Below are 13,084 nucleotides of genomic sequence, written 5' to 3' on the forward strand. Positions count from 1 at the left end.
GCCAACGTATCCCAATATCCTAGAATGCCTTATGTAATATGCACTCTAGGATATGCAGATCCTAGAACACCCCTCACCCCACCTCCACACACACCCCATAAAATACTGCTGTTCCTACCCACTAAGCTCCAGCCACATTAATCTTCTTGGTCTTCACTGATTACATTAAGGACCCTCTGGAATTGTGACCTTCCTGCTAGCTATTTTTCGCATCTTCTGCATAAAAAGTTCATCCTCTGTATATGTACTTAAGGAACTCCCTAAGAATTGTTCAAGGCCTCGTTCAAATATCCCCATCTCAATGAGGCTTCCATGTGATTTTAGGCAGCACTCGAAGAATGGCTAATTCTTATTTTTTGATGATTTTCCAGAAAATAGAAACAAAGGGAGAATTGGCCAGATCATTTAATGACACTGGTATAATCATATTTCTAAAATCAGAAAACTACAAAACCTTAGAAATAAATTATAGGTTCACTCTATGTATAAAGATAGACCCAAAAATTCCCAAAACAGTACTCCATAAAATATTCCAATTTTGTATTAAAATATACAAAATACAAACTAAAGTTTATTTCAGGGATTCCAAGAAGGGTTCAATGTAAGGATATGCCTTGTACCATATTAAAAAATGAAAGAAAAAATGCTTAAGCAATATAGAATAGGCATTTGATAAGACAAAGCGAGTGTTATGAGGAAAACAAAAGTCCACTGCTGTGAAACTAACCGTTAAAAATTAAGGATAAAGGAAGGCAGCCAGGCGCAGTGGCTCACTCCTGTAATCCAAGCCCTTTGGGAGGCCAAGGTGGGTAGATCACCTGAGGTCAGGAGTTCAAAGTACACCAGCCTGGCCAACATGGTGAAATCCCGTCTCTAATGAAAATACAAAAATTAGCTGGGCATGGTGGTGAGCACCTTAATCCCAGCTACTCAAGTCTGAGGCTGGTAGATCCCTTGAGCCCAGGAAGGGGAGGTTGCAGTGAGCCGAGATTGTGCCACTGCACTCCAGCCTGGGCAACAGAGTGAGATTCTGTCTTAAAAAAATAATAATTATAAAATAAAGAGTAAAGGAAAGCAAGGTGTTTGACCCACCAGATATCAGCATATGTTACAAGGCAATTATAATAAAAGAAGTGAAGTATTAGTGATGAGAAGATGTAACAACATGAAGAGATAAAAGCCAGACTGACATAGTTAACATGGAAACATTCTATATGGTAGAGGTGATATGACAACACGATGATAGAATTATACATTGTTCAGTGGTCTATTAGGGAAATATTATCTCTTTGTATCAAAAATAAAATAAGTTTTCTTTGAACACCACATGCAAGGGTGCACTCCAGTGGATTTAATGCTGAATAAATGGAACAAGGGGACTGGTAAAACACACACACACTCACACGGAAGAGAATCATATTGACTTAGGTATATTTGTTAAACAAACAAAAAAACTATAGAAGGCTAGAAGGCATAACACATGTTTGATAAGGTTTATTTCATAATGCTTAAGGATAATAGGTGTATATTAAAAGAAGACATGATATTAGCACTATATTAAAAGGGTTACTAGTATAAATACATAACTTAGCAACCCAGTTAGAAAAAAAAATGAACACAAAATATGAGCAGGTAATTTTAGAAACAGTAACACACAAAGCCACAAGCATATAAAAAATGCTTAAAATTGGGGGTGATCAGAAAAAAAAATTAAAATTTCAATGAGTAATCGCTTTCCCTAATTAGATTTCTAGGGTAGAGATGTGCTGACATTATAATCCTAGTGGCAAGCTGACAGCAGTGTAAAGTGTGGCACAGTTCAGGAGGATAATAACAGTGTGTATGCAGAACCTATGAACTCGAAATTGTGCTGCAGAGAATGTATCTCAACAATTTCTGATTCCTGTTTATAAAGGAACAAGTACAAAGATTTTTATTACAACAGTAATTTTAGTTCTTGGAATTTGAAGGCAAATTGTCCTACTGGAGAAAAAGAAAAAAGATAGACAGTAGTTGGTTTGTGTACCTTCTGGACATATGAGAAAGCAAACACTTAGAAATATATATTACAGCATGGCTATGTCTGAAAAATATAAATATAGTGAAACAGAAATACAATGAGTTTATGTAACACGATTTCTTAGAAAACTAAAATTGAAAAATAGTTGGAAAGAAAAACAAACACATCACTAAAATACACTTTTAGAAAGAGCATAAGCAAACGAACAGATTAAGTACAATAAAATGACAGTAGTATATAGTGGTGGGGAACCAGAATGGTTTCAAGGGAAATAAAAATTAATAATACCTAAATCCAATGATAATGGAGACTTGCAGGAACCAATAATTTTATTTATTTATTTTTATTTTATTTAGAGATGGAGTCTCGCTCTGTCGCCCAAGCTGGAGTGCAGTGTGTGATCTCAGCTCACTGAAACCTCTGCCTCCTGGGTTCAAGCGATTCTCCTGTCCCAGCCTCCTGAGTAGCTGGGACTACAGGTGCACAGAACCACACCCAGCTATTTTTTTTTTTTTTGGATTTTTAGTAGAGACGGGGTTTTGCCTTGTTGGTCAGGCTGGCCTCAAACTCATGACCTCAAGGGATCCACCCACCTCAGCCACCCAAAGTGCTGGGATTCTAGGAGTGAGCTCCCGCGCCAGGCCAGGGACCAAAAATTTTAATGGACCATCAACTGAAGAGTATGATGATCTAAACACTTATTCAGAGCTGAACGATAAAGAGATGAGCTATGTTATTTCTCCAGTCTTCTAAGGTGCAGACACAAAAATGGAATTACAGTTGCAAGGGTTTCATGAGGAGAAATTCCTGTGAGAATAAATGGAGTGGGGACCGAGAAAAAGAAAGAGTCATCAGACCATGATTTAATCTGACTCTGAGGGAAAGAAATACATTTTAGATGGAAGTGTCCTAGACTAACAGGCAGTCTAAGAAAAGATCAGCAAGGCGAGGTCGTATCTTCTCAGAAAGAGCCTGGCTTAGACCCTCACCCAGGCTCAGCCAATGGCTGCAAGCGGCCTGTGGTCTCATGTAGACATGATGTCAGGATTCTAAAGGTGATAGCTGGAGCTCTCCGTCTACTAGGCAACGTGTGACGGAGAAAAAAGAAAATATGGAGCATTTGTCTTCTTTAAATCATCTTGATTTTTTATCATCTTCTCCCCTCAAATATCATAGCCCAAACTGGAAAGTTTCTGATTATAGATCAGCCATATAAAAGAGCTTTGTCTGAGACACATGTGCAAAATCATCCTCAAAATATGGGTTCATTTATCATAAATGCGAAGATGGAGGCTAAATCCATTTCTATAACAATCTTAGAATTTGCAAAATTCCAGAGAAGAACAGAAAGAGAAAATATACAGAAAGTCCCAGACCCTCATGAAAACATTTCAACTGCAGAGTCACAAAAATTCCATTCTAAGTACCACAAAAGAATAGTGCATGACACTTCCACCTTCAAAAATTATCTTGGAAGAGTTTTTTTCACACCACTTGATCCCTATATTCAGGCAAATATAGTAATAGTCAAAGCCTACATTTTCCAACCCAGAAAAGAAAAGTCAAGACCTTTTGCTTAGAAGGTGAAAGAATGGATCAGCATTTGCTTGTGTCGATTCCATGTGGACCACCACAAGTTTTAATGCAAAGTTCAGGAGGATGATATCATTTTAAATCTGAAACACACTGTTATCTCTGTGCCATGCAAGGGTTGTCAGTCACCAATTTTGTGGTTTTATGCTATGGGAAACTGACAGGCTATATACAAGGGACAGACGTGATGACTGTGAAGCAAATCTGAAATTGACTTGATGTTTCTGAAGATGACCAAAATCCACTTCTATTTGTGAATCTCCAGCCATACCACAGATTTTTTTCAATTTTTTGATTAGGGCTTAAGGAAGCTTATACTAAACATTGCCTAGCTTCTTGTCCAGATGGTTGTTAATAATTACCCAAAATAGGTATCCTCATGAAATAATCTAGTTGGAAGAGGAATTCATTACATGGAATAATAATAATAGCATTAATTTGGGTGTATTTAATTCTCACATTGCCTCACTGCAAGCACACAGTAAACATTTTGTAGTTATTATTGTGATGACTATCAAAGAAAGAAAATTTTTAAAAAAGTTAATAAGTATTGTGAGACTAAGTTTGTCTCGTGTAAAGTAACAGCCGATTTGAGTTCAATACTTTGAAGTCCAAAGACCATAGTACTAATCTCCACCATACAGTGCCTTCTCTAATCAAATGTTTTATTCAGAACATGAAAGAAAATGGCTTAGCATAAAAAAAGAATGAGATCATGTCCTGTGCAGCAACATAGATGCAGCTGGATGTCATCATCCTAAGCGAATTAACACAGGAAGAGAAAACCAAATACCACATGTTCTCATTTTTAAGTGGGGGCCAAATATTGGGTATTCATGGACACAAAGATAAGAACAGTAGACACTGGAGACAAATAGAGGTGGGAGGTTGGGAGGGAGGCGAGGGTTGGAAAACTATCAGGTACTATGCTCACTCCCTGGATCACAGGATCATTTGTACACCAAACCCCAGCGACACACAATTTATCCACGCAACAAACCTGCACATGTACCCCCTGAACCTAAAATAAAAGTTGAAAGGAAAAGAATTGGCTTAGAACTTTGAATGTGTAAGAGCTAACATGTAAATAGAGGCAACTCCAGAAATAGTGTCTTCACTTCTAGTATGACGAGCCTTACATTACAGTTTTGAGTATATTTTGTCAAGGTAACACCCACTGAAAAAAAACTGAGAAGTGCAAAATATGACCTATGTCAAATCACAGGTATTTTTACAGAAAGAACATTTATCATCCAACATGACTCTTCTTCCAAGATAAATATTTTTTTTAAAGAGATTACCGATTTCCTCTGAGAAAACTGAGCTGTAAACATGGATTGTCATTTGGAAAAATTATAGACCAGTTAAAATCGGACAATCTTCATTTATGAAGCTTTGGCATTCACAAACTATTGTAATTTCCCAAACATTTGCATTGCATATGTCCAAAGGAAGAAGTAGATTGTTTAAGTTTTTGAATTGTAGCAATCTGTGGGGTCATTATTCTCACTGCCAAATGTATTCTTCTGACTAATTTTGGGTTTTACACACCATTTGGTGCATTTATTTCACCACAATGTAAGTATGGAGTTCCATATTAAATTGAAATTGTCAGCTTTTAAAGTAAAGCTTCAATACAACCTATCTAAAATCTTCTAACAGACGGGTATTTGATTCAGATAAGCATTCAAGTCAGTCACTTGTACTATATGTAGAAAAATCAATAGTAACAAACACAAACCCACAAATACACACCAACATATAGACTTTCCTTCCAAACTATCAAAGAAATGGTCATGTTTTATAAAGTTAATTACAGGCATTTACAGTCTTGTAAACAAAATTTTATTTTGCATTAATAGTTATTATTTATTTTGATAAAAAATCCATAAATGCCACCTTTGTGTAAAACACTATGCAGCAATACCAGAAGACGTACAACTAAGTAATCTAGGTCTCGACCTTGAGATATTTACAGTGACATGGATGTGTAAGACAAATAACCTAAAATACAATGCAAAGTTTACAAAAAAGTTAATTCAAATAAGAAGTAATATTTTATATGGATGATGGGAAATTATTAATAGATAATACTTTGATAAGCCCTGAAAGATAATAAAAATGTAACAGTATAAAAGACACCTTTAAATTAAACTTATAGAGAACCTCTTTGGTATTAAAACACTATTAAATTGATTATTCCTTCTGATTTTCCATACAATAGAAAACACTTTTGTGGTGAATGAATGTTACCCTATATTTGATTGATCTAAGAGTACATACACCCATGCAACACACACACACACATATTCACATGCACACATATGTGCACACACATATATGCATGTACACACACACATATCCTTGGAGGTCTTTATGTAGCCTCTCCTAACTTGGGTATTCAGCATCATCCATTCTATACCAGAGAAGAAGGTTTTTAAAATGCTGAGTAAGAAAAAATTATTATATTTTGTGATAATACATTATCACTTGATAGACATAAGAGACACCATATAGTAAGCATACCCATATAGTAAGCATACAATTATAACAGATTGCCAGAACAGTGAGCAAATAGAATTCAAACTATATATGTATCTAAGCTAATATTTATGGCTTTATGAATAACTAATAGAAATTTGATAAATTAAGAAGTAGACTCATTTCAGGAAGATAATTTGTAAATATAATAAAGCTTTTTAAAAATGTCCTAAACTTATTTCTACTATGTTAATATATACAGTAATGAAAATGTAATAACAGCCAAATAATTTGATAATAAACATATTATTCAGTCTATTATCTCTCTTTGTTTAGCTATAAAGCACACTTAAGCCTAACCTTACAAACTATTTAGTAAAGGTAATTTCCCTATTTAACAAATATACGAGTCTCCAAGAATTATTCGTACTCTTCTATATATCCTTGATTTAGTTAAATGAAAAAGTAGTAATTACTCCCAAAGCTTGTATTAATCATAACTTCATTGCCAGGATTATGTAATTATTTGAAATATAACTGATTCTGACATTGACATAATGCAGTCTTACAGAAACAATGTAAAATGCATTTACAGCTCATAAAAACTATACAGTAATCCTTCAGTAGTATCATGGGAGAAGCATTTCCAGGAATAACCCAAAACAAGGATACAAAAATCTGCAGATACTTAAGTCTGTTATGTAAAATAGCATAATATTTGAACATAACCTACGTACATCCTCTCATATACTTTAAATTGTCTCTAGATTACTTATAATACCTAATACAATATAAATGATGTATAAATAGTTGTGATACTATATCGGTTTAATTTGTTTAATTGTTGTATTGTTTTAATTATTTTTTGAATATTTGTTACCCATGGTTGGTTGAATATATGGATGCAAACGAAAGGCCAAGGGATAAGGAAGGCCAACTGTACATTTCTTACTTTATGGTAAGAAAAATTGTTATCATAATTTATCTTTATCAGTCCTCAAAAAAGAATTGTTTAAAAAATATTTACCGGTTACATCATACTGAAAATCTCCTTCTCAACACTAAAAATATCTATTATGTTTAAGTAAAAGAAAGCTAAAATTTAAAAAATAACATGGAGTAACATCAACTAATTATTGATTCCATTTTAAAATAAAAAATCTATAAAATATACATTTAACACATGTGCATTAAAATGATTGCACCATAAATACTAACTTAAATTTGAGTAATTTTCTCTATTTTGACAAGGGGTAGACTTCCAAGTAAGTGTAAAAATTAATACATGATAGAACTTGCAAACTAAACCAGGGCCTATGGTACTTCAGTTTCTGATAATTCCAGAAATGTAATTTACTGGAAATTTTCCATTCATATAAAAGTAATGCATATATCATTTGGCAACCGTAGGTAGAATAAAACAAAACTTGTTTTACTATAGCTTATAAAGTTTGACAGCCTAGTAAATTGATCTGGCCATTATTTCTCTCTGATTGTAGACACAGACTCAGAATCCATCTTAAAGTACATCTGCAGGCAGTTATTACTAATCTATCATAGTTGACATATGAAACGGAAATTTTCCACACTGGGTGTTTGTCCCTTTATGAAAATACTAAATAGCACATGTCCCACCAGGAAGAGTGTGGCCATTCTCACAGGAGCCTTCTTCATTTATTTTCTCTTTCAGCCCCCTGCGTATGTGTTCTCTGGTTTAGAATTTGGTGGGGATGTCTACGTGGAGATATTGACTTGACATTTATTAAAAAAGGAGAAAAGACTGCAAAGGAAAACTCACAAAATTCACACATCCTGACTGTGTAAGAATAATATGATGAGATACCCAAATGCATTCAGCAGCCTTTCTGTGAAATAATATGCCAATCTTTAAGGAAAAAATGTTTCTGGCTTTACACAAAGCATGAATATATTTGTATGTATTTGTTTTTTTAATTGACAAATAACATTGCATGATTTTGTTGTGTACAACATGGCATCCTGAAGTATATATACGATGACTAAATCTAGCTCATTAACAAAGGCATTACCTCTCATAGTTATCATTGTTGTGCTGAGAGCACATAACATTCATTCTTTTCATATTTTTAAAGATTATATATTGTCATTATCTAGTCACCTTGCTGTACAGAGATCTGAAATGTATTACTTCTGTCTAACTGTACCTATGTATTCCATGACCAACATCTCCCTATCTCATTTCCTCTAAAAACCCCAGCCTCTGGGAACCGTCATTTTACTCTCTACTTCAATGAAATGAACTTTTTTTTTGATTTTACATATCACTGAAAGATCATGTCGTATTTGTATTTCTTTGCTTGTCTTATTTCCCGTAACATTATGTCTTCCAGGTTCATCTATATGTTTACAAATGGCAGAATTGCGTTATTTTTTCAGGCTGAATAATATGCCAGTGTGTATATATTTCACATTTTCTTTATCTGTTCACCCACTGATGGACCTTTAGGTTAATTCCATATCTCAGCTACTGTAAATAGTGTTACAATAAACATGAGAAAGTAGTTATTTGGGGCATCTGATTTCATGTCCTTTGCATATATACCCAATAGTGGGATTGCAGAACCGTGGAGTACTTTCTATTTTTCATTTTTTTAGGAATAGTTTTTCATAATGACTGCACTAATTTTCATTCCCATTAACTGTGTATAACTGTTCCCTTTTCTCCATATTGTTGTCAATATATATCTTTTGTCTTTTGATAATAGCTATTTGAACTGGGATGAGGTAGTATTTCATTGTCGTTTTTGATTTGTGATGTTGAGTATTTTTTACATATCTGTTGGCCATTTGTACATTTTCTTTTGAGAAATGTCTATTCAAGTCTTTTGCCTATTTTTTAATTAGGTTATTATTATCATTATTATTATTTTTGCAAAAGCTAGTGGTGTCACACTATCTGACTTCAAAATAGACAACAAATTATAGTAACAAAAATAGCATGGTACTGGCATAAAAACAGCTACATAGACCAATGTAACAAGACAGAGAGCCCAGAATAAACTGCATTTACAGCCAATTGTTTTTTGACAAAAATACCAAGAATACACACTGGGAAAAGTAGAGTTTCTTTAATCAATTTTTGAGAAAATTAGATATCCACATGCAGAAGAATTAAATTAAACCTTATCTCTTTGCCTATAAAAGTCAACTAGAAGTGGAGTAAGAAATTAAATGTAAGACCTGAAACTATGATAGCACTAGAAGAAAACACAAGGGCAGTGCTTCATGCAGTTGGTCTGGGCAAGAATTTTGTGAATATGACATCACAAACCTAGGCAGCAAAAACAAAAATAGACTAATGGGATGACAGCAAACTAAAAGTCTTCCACACAGCAAAAGAAACAATCAACAAAGTGAAAACAGAATTACATAATAGAAGAAAATATTTGAAACTATACATCTCACAAGGAGTTAATATCCCAATATATAAGGGAGTCAAAGTACAGACTTAGAATCTTAGTGTAAACTATTTAATTTTTTTAAAATTAGACTTCATTAAATTAACTTCATTGTTACCTATTTTATTAGTTTTTAAGAATATGTCTTTCTTATTATTTTGGAAAGATTTTTTCTCAAGGGCAATTTAGAAGTTTTTTCTCATATAATTCTGATAAATTGACTGTGTAAAACATTTGTTACATTAAAGCAAGCAGAGTCTAAAAAAATAGAAGTCAGATGGCAAGTAAAATTTTCATGAAAATGAAAGGCACTGCCAAAGCACCATTTGCATACATCAGTGTGCTAATGCTACTTTCCCAATATCACCTACAGCTTCTTACATCTCTAATGGAAATTGAATGAATTGACAGATTATTAACTTGTAGGAGCCTTAGTAGAGAATAAAATCTTAGCAGGTTTAGCATATTCTGTGGCAGCAGTACACAATACTAAAGTAGCTAAAGAGTCTTGGCTTGTCTGTTTAAGTGCATATATCTTATTTTAATATTTTTAGTGCCATTTTCCAAATTAAATATTGAAGTGGTCTTGTTTTCACTGAATAGAATAAGAAATGGCCCCCTTACATTAGGACTGGGAAAGAAAACATTTCTACTTAAAAAGCATTAGCGATGCAATGTGGTGCATTTTTGAGTTGCATTTTATCAATTTATTTGACTTGGAATACAGCGATATATAAATGTTAGTAGTCACTAAGCACATGGCAGGCAGGTGCAGCATGCTTTGCCAGTGGAGAGCTGACATTTTTATGAGATTGCTCAGCTGGAATGGCAAAGGAGCATTGGAGGAGTAAGAAACACCTGTCACCCACTCATTTTATTTTCAATTGTAGTATCTTGAAGGGAAAGAAATTACATTAAAATGAAATATCTATCATGATTGAGATAGAGGCATTATATCCATGCTGTTTGAATCCATTACCTTTACAATGAAAGAATTTTAAATGCATAATAATATGTCTTATCAGGATATATTCAGAGAAATATGTGTTTATTGAGCTGAAATCCATTATATATTATGTATGGTAACTACAATATAAATTATATTTCTTTTTCTTGGTGATAATGCAAATACCTTAATTGAGCCTCATTCTCTTTTCCAGTACCTCTTTTGACAAATGCTAGGCATGGTTAAGAGAACAATGTAAGATTCCAGAATAAAGAAATGCATCAAAAAATACATGTTACCCCAAACTGATAATCTTGTCGTTTGAAATAAGCAGTTGAGCTAGTGGATCAATCAAGTACACCAAGAAAACAAACCAATATAGAGAAACTCTGATAAAGAGACTACAATAGGGGGTTGGTTACAAAAAGGACAAACTACTAAGGAGGACAGAGTATTCAGGAGTCTTCTGGAAGGACAAATGCACTAGGATTTGAAAAATATAATTATGTTGCAAAAGCGAAAAGAAAATCATTCCTAATAAAATATATTTCAGAAGCATTATGAAAAGGTATAAATTAATTACATATAAGTGGGAAACGGAAGAAAAGTTCTTTTGTAAAACCAAGTGAAAATGATTGCCAATGAAGTTTATAAAGAGATTTGAAGGCTGGGTGCGGTGGCTCACACCTGTAATCCCAGCACTTTGGAAGGCTGAGGCGGGCAGATCACCTGACGTCGCAATTTCGAGACCAGCCTGACCAACATGGAGAAACCCCGGCTCTACTAAAAATACAAAATTAGCTGGGCATGGTGGGGCATGGTGGGACATGCCTGTAATCCCAGCTACTCAGGAGGTTGAGGCAGGAGAATCACTTGAACACTGGAGGCAGAGATTGCAGTGAGCCAAGATCACACCATTGCACTCCAGCCTGGGCAACAAGAGTGAAACTTCGTCTCAAAAGAACAACAACAAAAATAAATAAATAATAAAGAGATTTGAAATCATAGACTGGAGATGATTAAGTGGGTCATAATGTTATCTTTGTTTCTGCAGCTTACCTCTAACCTTACCCCACAACCAAGACAAATCCAAGATTATGAAACTTTGGTTGGCAAAGACTTTGTGATTTTATTGACAGCATAACGTAGGACAAGTGGCTTTCAGAAAAATGACATCAGAGAAAGAATGGACATACCACTTTTACATTAAAATAATTCTACCAAATTAGAAATGCGTGTATTACAATATTATAGAAGAAAGTAGTTAATACCCAGAAATAGGGGATTTCTTGAGCTTCTCTCTTCCATCTACTTTGAGTTACATCTTATACCTCCTTTCTGTAGAGGGATTGGACTTGAGATTTAAAAGAAAAAATTATTGATTCACTGAAGATTCTTGTTCTCAAGTCAAAAAAGGAGCCTCAACAAAAGCAAAATAAAAGGGACCATGGAAAGAGAGGAGGAGAGGAAATCTTCAGAAAAAAGCAGCAGCCTCCATAAGTACCATTTGAAAGATTTTTGTAGAAAGGCTGTGAAGGAGAGAAGCAGCTAACCTGGACATATGATGATTTACATCTCACTCACAAACCTGGAGCTGTCAGCCAAGTTCTGATGAAACAATCTCTTGGAATGATTATATAAATCTCTGCAAAAAATGGAAAACTCTTTTCCCACATCTCATCATCATAAATAAGAGAGAAATAGCTTTATTGTGAATTACACCTCAATGAAGAGATGTAGGCCTAGACAGCAACAGGCTATGTGACTGAAAAAAAAAGTAACTGATGTTAATCAGTCTGACTTCTATGTTTTCCAAGGTTATTTAGAGATCAATTTTTGAAAAAGAAAAGCATTTAATGAGCTAATTTACTCAGTGATAATAAAATGCAGGCATAAAAGATAATGCAACTATCTGTTGAATAACTAATATAAGCCAGGCCTTATTATAGGTGGAGATATAGCAGTAAATAAAATAGACAAAGGCCTGTCCATATGTTGATTATATACCAGTGGAGATGTGCTACATATAACAAATAGGAATAACATGAATAAGGAGGAAGAAAAGCAAGAGGAAGAAAAATGGTGCAAACTGCAAAGCTACCTGAGAGAAATGACAGTAAGCTGTCAAACAGGTATCTCACAAGTTGAGCATGTGTTGCTTTGATAAATATGCTTCCGTGGTAGTATCACCCAATAAAAATGAACTTCTTAGAGACAGAAAAATTAAACAAATTCATTATTTTAAAAGTGAAATTAAATTTATTAATTCACAATAAAGGGACAACCTATTATCATATATTCTCTCTCCAGGCAAAGGTTAAAGTAGCATTTTTAAAGAAATATTTATTTTTAAGTTATGGAGTACACATGCAGGATGTGCAGGTTTGTTACATAGGTAAACGTGTGCCTTGGTGATTTCACGCACCTATAAACCCATCATCTAGGTATTAAGCCCAACATGCATTAGCTATTTTTCCGAATGTTCTCCCTCCCCCGACCCTACCCCCCACCAGGCCCCAGTGTGTGTTGTTCCCCTCTCTCCGTCCACCTGTTCTCATTGTTCAATTCACTTACAAGTGAGAACATGCAGTGTTTGGTTTTCTGCTC

Source organism: Hylobates moloch, unplaced genomic scaffold (genome assembly GCF_009828535.3).
Source record: "Hylobates moloch isolate HMO894 unplaced genomic scaffold, HMol_V3 SCAFFOLD_5, whole genome shotgun sequence".
NCBI lineage: Eukaryota > Metazoa > Chordata > Mammalia > Primates > Hylobatidae > Hylobates > Hylobates moloch.